This window comes from Stigmatopora argus, chromosome 8, assembly GCF_051989625.1.
Source record: "Stigmatopora argus isolate UIUO_Sarg chromosome 8, RoL_Sarg_1.0, whole genome shotgun sequence".
NCBI classification, from domain to species: Eukaryota; Metazoa; Chordata; class Actinopteri; order Syngnathiformes; family Syngnathidae; genus Stigmatopora; species Stigmatopora argus.
In genome coordinates this window covers 12,469,939-12,480,228 of record NC_135394.1, presented here as the reverse complement: position 1 = coordinate 12,480,228, position 10,290 = coordinate 12,469,939, and the positions used below count along the sequence as shown (strand labels likewise).

At 38.8% G+C, this 10,290-nt stretch overlaps 1 protein-coding gene across 4 annotated transcripts in view; it reads left to right on the top strand.

The window, feature by feature from the left end:
• Positions 1 to 33: 33 nt before the first annotated feature.
• Positions 34 to 10,290, top strand: part of ncanb (neurocan b) — a 145,203-nt gene continuing 134,946 nt past the window's right edge. For all 4 annotated transcript variants that reach the window (XR_013301238.1, XM_077606629.1, XM_077606630.1 and 1 more), the window contains exons 1-2: positions 34 to 191; positions 273 to 352. The gene's annotated coding sequence lies outside the window, so the exon portion shown is untranslated. The remainder of the gene's footprint in view (positions 192 to 272; positions 353 to 10,290) is intronic.

Genomic DNA, 10,290 nt, shown 5'->3' with positions numbered 1-10,290 from the left:
GGTGTCACGTGACGCGATAATTACAGCGTTGAACTAGTAGTACGTATCTTGATTTTTTAATGAATGTCATGTGTGAAACGAGTGATCGATAGTTTGCTGGTAACGTGTTTTGTTCTTAACAAACAAACATGAAAAGATAATAATGGAAGGCAAAGATCGGGAAGTTTTTCAGATGGAAAAGAAGCACATGGGTAGGTGACAGTAAATAACGGCGTTTAATTATATGTATTTGAAGATTTTTGGACGACTATTGACATCAATTTATTTTACAGGTTTCAAGACGGGTAATCAAGACTTTTTCCTTAGTCACAACATGTAGATTCACTGGACAAACGAAAGATTAGAGGCAGGGGTGAGTGATTCATTTAGTTTTTTATCACCATGTGTTTATTTTTTTTAGGAATCAAAGTATGTTTAAGGATTAATCTAAAATGCTCATCCAAATGTGTTCACCTATTAGCGTTTTGCAATCACCCCTTCTCCTCCCCAAACGATTAATTACATTTTGTGCAAAAATAATTCTCGGGTTAATCAAGCTAATTTCCCAAACAATCAAGCAACTTTTTCATTTTGCATTCAAATTGTATTCTTGTGAAAGTATGTGATGTCACAAATCCTTGCAGATAGACTCATTATAAAAAAATGAAACATTTTTATTATATTCAGAAAGGTAAGTAATAGTAAAAAGTTCAAGGTTCATCAATTTGCCTGTGAAAATGTGCATATATGTATATATGTGTATATTGTATATGTCGATGAATGTAAAAAATATTGTTTACATTTGAACTGTAAACTAAGTACTACACATTCTTTGCCATATTTCTTCTTCTTGGCATTTTAGTAATTTTCAGATTGCTGTGCATACTTTGACTAGCAAGAAAAAATAATCAAGGCATATAAGTGCTAGACCAGGGGTGGCCAACTCCAGTCCTCGAGAGCCACAATCCGGTCTGTTTTCCATATCTCCCTCCACCAACACACCTGAATCAAATAATCAACTCATCAGCAAGCTTCTGGACAGCTTGCTGATGAGTTGATTATTTGATTCAGGTGTGTTGGTGGAGGGAGATATGGAAAACAGACCGGATTGTGGCTCTCGAGGACTGGAGTTGGCCACCCCTGTGCTAGACTGTGACAGACAAAGTGATTATAATATTGCAATGATCCAATTCAGTTGTGAAACTATTTAACTTTGTGTGTATTATACCGCCCTCTGGTGGCCAGCATATGCATGTTAGAGTTACGGCGCTGGGCTGTAATGGATTAACAGAATTTTCATGAATATCAATGATGAAAGATAATTGTCAGACCACTACTTGAACCTTCCACTCTGCTTCTGTACGCTGCAAAGCTGATTGGTGAGCTCCCATTTTGCATACATGGTATCTTATTAGGAGCAAGGAATTTGAATGAAATTTTAAAGTGTTATATTAAAAAGAAAAGGTGTAAGTATGGATATTTTAAGGGCAAAATATTTGGCGATGAGTTCACTCAAATGCATGGGTTCCAATATGATACCGATAGGGTGGCTCATACATGGCTGTAATGCAGGTTTTCACGTCTGATAGTCGAGCATTCCGTTTGATTTAGAGCAGCAGTAATGTCTTTAGTGCTGTGTGTGCAATAGCGTCTGCGATCCTGCTGCCTCACTTATTAAGTGAGCGTCACCTCGTGATGAGCTTGCATTAATGCACTCCTTTGGCTTTGCTGGCTTAGGTCTGCTTGTGTGCCTAACAGCCAGTCCATTAATGGCTCCAAGATGAGCCTGCATGTGCTTTGCTCTCAATAAAATTATTTCTCCTTTTTTTATCATCATAAAGATGAAAGTTATGACCTCGGTCGGTTCCCAGGTAACCGGCGAAGAAAAAGCCTCGCGGGTAGTGCTGTGAACAGAATAAACGAGGAAGACAAGAATCATACAGGAGATTGAGGCTGTTTTAGTCTTTCAATTCCCCAAATTTGTAATTATTTTGGATTGTCAAGAACATATAAACTCTTTGACTTAGCCTTTTTCATACGCTATTCTTTAATGTACTGAGATATTCTCAATTTTCCTTACCATTGACATGTAGTTGAGGAATGGTGGGTATCTGGCATAGTTGCATTTGATTGGCTAGTATATTATTTGGCATTTATGAAATGGAAGCCGCTTTCTGGCAATACTAGCTTTTATCAATAGTTTTCCCACGCAGGAGCCAGATGTGGCCCAACATGTGACTTTTTTAATGATGTGTTGACTTCATGTTTCCTGCTAAAATTGAATATTCTAGATATATAGAAAATATTTTTCAGTTTTTTTCCCTTTTCTTGGTAAATGATAATTAGTCTTACACTCTTAAAGACAAACAAAGAGCTTTGACATTGACGTAGCACCAGCAGAAGTCAACCTGGCAGTTTTGAACCTGGCAGTTTTGAACCTTTATATGTAGTCACCCTGTTATTGCACTACCTGTAAAAGCCGCATTTTTTTTTTCATTTTAAAAAGACTCAAGTGGGAATTTATACCTGGTAAACATCTGCTTTTGGAGGTTGTAAATAACACACTGCAAGTGGTAACCTTGGTCTTTCTCCACCTTTTTTCATATTAATCGAATTGCACTGAGACGGAGGGTTGAAAAAAAGGGCATTTTCAGTTACTACCAAAAGTGGTTGTAATATAATCATATTACTGTAATTTCTTGGCTAGTTTCCCATTTTATTATTTTTTTTGTCACAGAATAGATGATATTATTGCACATTTTTCTCAAGTCTACTTAATAGTGATATCAGATGCCTCTTTTACACCAAGCCATATTTTTATGCTAAAACCAGGTGGCTATTCTGTATGAATGACACAGTCATGGAGTACAGAACAATTTTCATAAGGTGTTTCTTTTTATCTTCAGAGTTAGTGTGAGAAGCCTTTATTACACTCCGCAAAAAGCCTCCATTTTCTGCCTTTTCCCATCCTCGTTTTTTTCTATAAATGGGACAATGTCAGAATGACTGAGATGACAAAAGGTCAGGAAAATGAGAACGCGCTGATATTTTAGAACAGTAGTGCATCTCAAAATGTTGCAATCAAATAAAGGTGACTCTCCAAGGCAAGCATCATTAGCAGCCATCCAATTTGCGCATTCGCTTGTTGTCCGCTGGAAATATCCGTTCATATCTGACCGATCCTTATCAGTTTCATCCTAATTGATGATTTGGATTCAGACAAAAATAGATGATTAAACCAACGATTTTTTTTGCCCAGATGAATTAACTGATTGGCTGCATTCCGTCTTTCTGTGCAGGGTGGAAGTCGTTTCCACAATCAGCCTTCTCGAGCTTTTCTGATGTGGTTAGAAAATGTTCTTTTTTTTCTTTTCTCTTCCAAAACAAAGAAAATGACACTACACTGCTTGCCAAGGTACAGAAGTGAGAAGCATCCCAGTGTTTCACAGTCAAGTTTCGACCTTGCTGTGCAACATTTAGCCGCCTAAATATGGGACATAATTAGATTCTCGCCTTGCTCAGATGACCTTTCCGCTGCGGCAGTGCGAACAAAGAGATCCGTGCGTGTACGACAATGTGATTACAGTGGGGCTTCCATTACGGAATGTCCCAGAAGTCAGATAGTGTGGCTTTTGACAAAAGTCTTTTGGTAAAAACGTCCAATAAATAAATAAATCATTATTATTGATATTGCCAGGAGATAATTAAACAGGATTTGCGCCATAGATATTAGCTGAGATCTGGCTTGCAGGTTAGCCAATCAAGGCTTTGGAGACCCCCGTACATTTTGATAGGCAATAAATATGACTGGGCGCACTGTTATGTTCAATGCAAATTAGAATTGCTATGTAATCATGTTCCGGAATGTCCAAACCTTAATGTTTTCTTTACATCAAAATCTCTGACAGTCTTTAACGGAATTAAAACCAATCTATCGAGCAGCTTTATATACAACTTTATCATATTTTTGTAGTTTCAAGACATTTGTACATCCATTTTTAGCTAAAAGCAATAAGGAAAAGAATTTCTTGTTTCTATATTTTGAAGTTACCTTGACAAGAATACTGTAATAATCATTAATGTTGTTTTTAAACATTAACATTATCTCCAGATGTCTAAGAAAGTTGGTGTTGGTGTTAAGGCACCATCTAGCTCAGTGTAATGAGTTTAAATGTGCCATTTTGATAAAAAGGAAATCATTTCACAAACGTGTGAAATTCATTTAATGACATGGAGATGTTAGATTTACATAGTTGTTGGTACCATGAGTTCTGTAATGTACCAAAAAAAGAATGCATAACTTCAGGATAGCTGCTTCGAACACAACTACGCATATTTAAGTTAGATTTAGGCAATCTGTCTAATGATTAAACACAAGCTCGGCGGCCTAAAGACACAGATGGCAGCTACTCTAAAGTGTATGTGGGAGAATTAGAAAAACATCATGCATCCCGGTGGTTGTAAATGAGCCAATTGTGGAGCGGGAAAAGCAGGAAATGAAGATATTAAAAAAAACATCTGCCAACTGACGCAGAAATTAACACGGGAATCTCTCACTCTCGCTCTTTCTCTCTCGCTCTTTCTCTCTCGCTCAGCTCCATGTTGAAATTTTCCGCTCCAGTTTGAGCGTGGTTGTTTAATTAAATCATTAAAAAGCAGCACGTTTGCGCAATATGCTCTCCTGCCTTCATTACAAGGCACAATCGCTTGTAATTTATTCACTCACCATGAAGGAACCTCGTGATTCTCTGTCTGGACCTCACTATCTTTTTGTTTCGTTAAAGGCGACAAAGTATGCCACCACCTTTTAGACCTTTGGAGATATATCTTACAAAGATGTTTTGAATTTTCAATGATCAAATCTACTGATTTTACCCCCAAAAATTGAATGTAAATACTAGTTGCAATGACGTTTTGGCTTTAAAACGTCCACCATTTAGACCTCAGTAGCAGTGTTTCTGCTTACCCTTTGCATAGTGCTTGTCTATGTTTGTGCATCCAGATTATCTTGACCTTTTAAAACCTCTTTTTTTCACATTATTGGCTCAATGGAAAAAAAGCTGGGTGTTTCAGGAATGCTGGTCCAACCAGAAGAAAATCAGTTACCATGGGGACGAAGCTTAACATGATAAAAAGATCAGCGAAAGGAGAGACATGGATGAATATTGGTAAAGCTATGCTAGATTCAGACTAGTTAAATCGTCGCGCAAAAATGCCTGGCTCGCTCTGTGCTAATCCGTCGCCAAAAGCGGCTTTGCGTTGACACAGACGTTACGTCGCCAATCGACAAAGTCTGCAAAGTTTTTGCTGAGCACGTCCCAAGTTCTAAAATTGGTGACTGAAGAAGTCTCATTGAAGTAACTTCTGTAGTAAGTTATGCCACATTTTCCAATTGTTTTCTTGTTTTTCTTTTTAATTTATATCCTACACGTCCTGTTCATTTAGGTCACAAGTGTCAAAGTGGGGGCCCAGGGGCCAAATCTGGCCCGCCGCATCATTTTGTGTGACCCGGGAAAGTAAATCATGAGTGCCGACTTTCTGCTTTAGGATGTTTTAGATGTATATTAAATTTCCTGATTTTCCTCCTTTTAAATCAATAATTGTATTTTTTTACTCAATTGTTTCTGTGTTTTTAGTTCAAAAATCATTTTGTAAAATCTACAAATATATTTAAAAAAAGCTAAAATAAACATTGTTTTAGATCTACAAAAAACTGAATATTCAGGGATTTTAATCCAGTTCTTTTAATCCATTTATAAAAAAATATATCTAAATATTATATCTAAAATGGTCCGGCCCACGTGAAATCAAGTTGACGTTAAAGCGGCCCACGAACCAACCCGAGTCTGACACCCTTTATTTAGGTGAAACAAAAAAACAACAATAATCTAATGTAAAACAAAAAAATATGGCTTTAACAACGTTATATCATTCTTTGTCATTCATGAACAGCTGAGAAGGCAGGTGTTGCGAACATTAGCGACTAACGGGTGAGCATTTAGCGACTAAAGAGCCAGATGTTCCCCTCCAGAGTTTGTAGGTATCAAGATGCAAGTATAACAACTTTAACTGGAAATATTTTCTCAGGGGTGATAAACTGGCATCTATAAGAGCTCTAAAAGCCACTATACCGTCAAATCACAGCCATTTAATATATTTTTTTAATTTTTTTCAAATTAAATAGTTATGTTATGTCCATGTTCTTTACCAGAAAATTAAATATAAATGTCAATGGCAGACCTAGCATCCAGAAACAAAACATTCAACCATGAAATGACATTTTTTTTTTTTTTAAAGTGCATTGGCGTTGCTGTCTTATATAAAACTAGCAGAAGCACAAATGAGCTTGGATGTAGAATTCCGCCTTTATTGCAAAGTATATTTATAAGTTTTGTCTGTATTTATACTGCTTTAAAGCATGCGCAGATTAGAAGGCTTTCATCTTCAGCACTGATTTAAACGGGTTTAATGACATAAACATTTTTTAGCGAGTCGCAGAATCCGTTTTCACCCCGTGTAATCTGACAGGCGGCGTCGCGTCACGCTTCGACTCGGTTGCAATTAAAAAGAGAACAGCACTTTTTTTCTTTTTTCACACACACCCAACGATGGTTCTCATGTTAGCTGGTCCTCATGTTGACAGACAGTGTGCCCGAGGGCTGATAGGGTCAAGTAGTGCTGACAGATGTGGCGAGGTACTTGCGTGTCAGGTTAGTTGTTTTCTGTACAGGCATTCTTGATGGGGCATGATGTACCACACACGGCTGTGTTGAGCTCCCGTCAGATGGGCTCCCTTTTTAATGTCCGCCGACAGCTTTGTAATTGGACCGTCGCTTGATGGGTTGGAGCTGCCCCTGATAGTTCAGCTATGGAGAAAAATGAGGGAGTTGGAGATTACATTCAGAGAAGGAGTTGGGCAACGGGAATTCAGTTCTTCCAACGTAAAAAACTCAACTTCTTAAATTCTCAACTCCCACCATATTTTGTGGTCTGTTAAACCAATATACACCATGTCACAATGATGGGAAATACCATCTTTGACAGGCAATGGTGAGATTCATCGTTCAATCACTCATGTGGAAAGCAATTTTTTCCTCTGACAAGTTTTTATAAAACACAGCAGACAACAACAAGCATGTCATCTCATAATCTGATAGCAGGAAATGTAAAAGGCTACACTCCCGTATCTTTGCTGCATCTGAGATGAAACAGTAACTGGGTGTTCAGGTTTTTGCTGTGCTTTCAGCCTCTGATCCACTCATTTTTGAATGATGTCTGCGTTATAGATGTTGCCTAGCTTGATTCAAGACAGCACCCCTCCAGGATCTGGTTATTAAGTGGCTGTATGAATACCAATCATTTGAGCTTCCGAGATTTTTCATTTCAATTCCAATTCACTTTCAATTCTCACCACATCGAGTGGCTTTCTGATGCAGACCATCTCCCTTCCCCCCCTCTTGAGAACAGCGCACAGAAGATGAACTCCAGCAGACAGGTGCCTCACCGCTCGGAATGACAATTTGCCTTTCGGAAATCAGCCTGGGGCTTCATTGTGTTCTCTACTATAGCGTGAGGGCAACAGCAGACCCTGGACAAACCCCCACATGCGCCCTCGGCCTGCCTGATGTCAACCCTTTCATGTTAAAGTTTGTGCTTTGTGCAAGGAGCTGGTTCCAAAAATCCGAGTGATCACGCGTTATGGAATATTCTTGATCGGCCTAATGAACGACAGATTGTCTGATGCTATGGTACGCTACTTTGCACTATGCAACGTCTGAGTAAATCCTGACTGCTTGTTTGCTATCACTTATTTTGCCCTTTCCCCAACGATGTCTTCAAGCATGCAATTTAGGATAGATACGTTTTGCTCCATTGCACAGAGTGGAGCTACGCTTGACTTGAACGCTAGCCAATGGCCAAAGTTAGGAGATGGAATGCTGATGTTGGTGATGACAACAACATTAAACTCTCCATTTTCGAGGAATTAATAACTCAAGGTACCGTATTTTCACGACTATATGGCGCATCGTATTTTTAGCCGCAGTGTCAATAACGAGTGCTATTTCTGTATTTTACACACACAAAGGACGCACCGTTTTTATAGACGCAGCCAGGCATGGCAAAACATACACCAGCTTAAACATACATGCTACACCCACACGCTAAAAACACGTTTTTACAAAGGCAACAGAAGCAAAACTGAGTTTGGTTGTTCTTTATTTAGCCATTTTACAATGTACTCACGTCATCATCTCCCACAAATCCATCAAAGTTGCTTCGTAAAGCTGTGTTGATGCCGATCGCCAGGCCATAATCCATTCGCAAATAGTAGCTAGCTAGTAGCTAGCGTCCATGTTTCGTAAAGCTGTGTTGATGTTGATGTATACAGGCCACAATCCATTGGGTGTATAGACAAAAGAACTATATATCCCAGCAGTCACTGCGCAGTACTTTTTCTACGGGAAAATAGTAGAGTCAGGGGCTGTTTGCTGTAGTTGTGAGAGCTGTAGAGGATGGTGTACCCTATCGACTGATTTATTTTATTTATTGTGATAACAATTTTAGTATTGGTCCATATATAAAGCGCACTGGATTATAAGGCGCCCTGTCTATTTTGGAGAACATTTAAGACTTTTATGTGCGCCTTATAGTAGTGAAAATACGGTATTCTAATTTCTGAGAGTAATGTGCAATATATTGCTCAGAATTGTAATGATCCCCAACAACAACCTCACAGAGTTCTCTAATGGATGACAATGAAATGACGGACAAGATAAGAAGACAAGAAAAAGTCTTGGGAAAGCTGGCAGGCTGGAAAGGGAAATAAAGGAGTTGGCCACAAGGGATTTAGTTTGGGGAAGAAGAGGTGAAGGTGAAAGGCAAAAAGACGGACAAAGTTGGCAGAGATACATCCACAATTCACATAGGACCTCTACTGTTCTTTGTAGTCCAGTACAAGGGGAAATGTGTGTATGCGTGTATGCGTCTGCTGCCTTGTTAACTCCAGACAACCTTCCAGCATTTTGTCAAATCAACATTGTTCTAATCGCAAATGCACACGAGGCCCCTCATCGCAGTATGTTTCACCTCATTTAGCAGATTTTTTTTGTTTTTTTTTACCCGGGTAATGGCTTGGCGTGAGGTGTTTGCTCGGCTGTATTAAAATGAGCCAAAGAATATGTTGTTTATGCCCCACTGATTTTTATCCTTCCTGCCTCATTTAAGTACATGAATACCATATTTGTTGCTTTGGGGAGCATGGAGTGTAGCATGTTCAGGTCATGAAAAATAGCCTCCAAAATTATATATTTTTAATGTTTAACAAATGGCTGCAAGTTCCTCACTTTAGTCTATCAGTAAGTAAGTCTATGGTTATTAGTAGGCTGGTGCCTTCTTTACTGGGAGCCAATCAATCAGCGAAAGGTGGCACAGGGTAGGATCGAGGCTCATTACGGTGATCCCGCTTGCTGTCATTACCATACGTTTATACAAGCTGGCAGGCGCCTTGCTGTAAAGCTTGCCAGAATTCCATTAGTCTTATAGCATAGTAAGAAGAAGCCCCTCTCTGGCAGGGAACTCGATCCATGGGCATCATACATCTCATTTCTTTCTTTCAAGAGGCATCTGCTTGGTTACACTCGGAATTAGCTGCTTAACTTGACACAAGACAGCACTAATGTGAGGTTTTACTATGTGCTACAAAGGTAAATTAATTGACCCACAGAGCTTTAGTTTGAATCACGGTGAAGCGGAATGTGGCTCATTTTTCTATACTGAATTCTAGGGGCGATATTTGTAAACAGATATAATTTGAGGTAGGGATTTCTGTTGACGTTTCTCTTGTGCAGTCACCGATCTCGCGTCTTGAGTCAGACACACGGACTCACTGGGATTTGGTCGGAGTCATTCGTGGTCTTGGAAATGGGATAAAAATGCGCTAATGGGGTATTTTTGTACTTTTGTGGACTAATGCCACGTTTAAGATAGTAATGTCTGCCATTCTTTGCTACATTTGGCTGCTAGATGACTTCATTACTACATTGTTTTTACTTTATCCGTGAATTTAGTCCATCATACCTGATTTGTGAAACCTCACATTTGGCTCACATTCAAACTTTTACAGCATTTAGAAGTATTAAAATGCAGTAAAGAGACTTGGAAGCCTCCCATAAAATAGTAGTTCTCTTCTCCAGAAAATTATTGAAACATTTCCTAAAACTTGTTTCCTTTTGTTAAAAAAACACTGTTGCATTTTATTTTTTTCACTAAATCAGATTAGAATTTAGCTGTAGTATTTTTGGAAAGAAACGC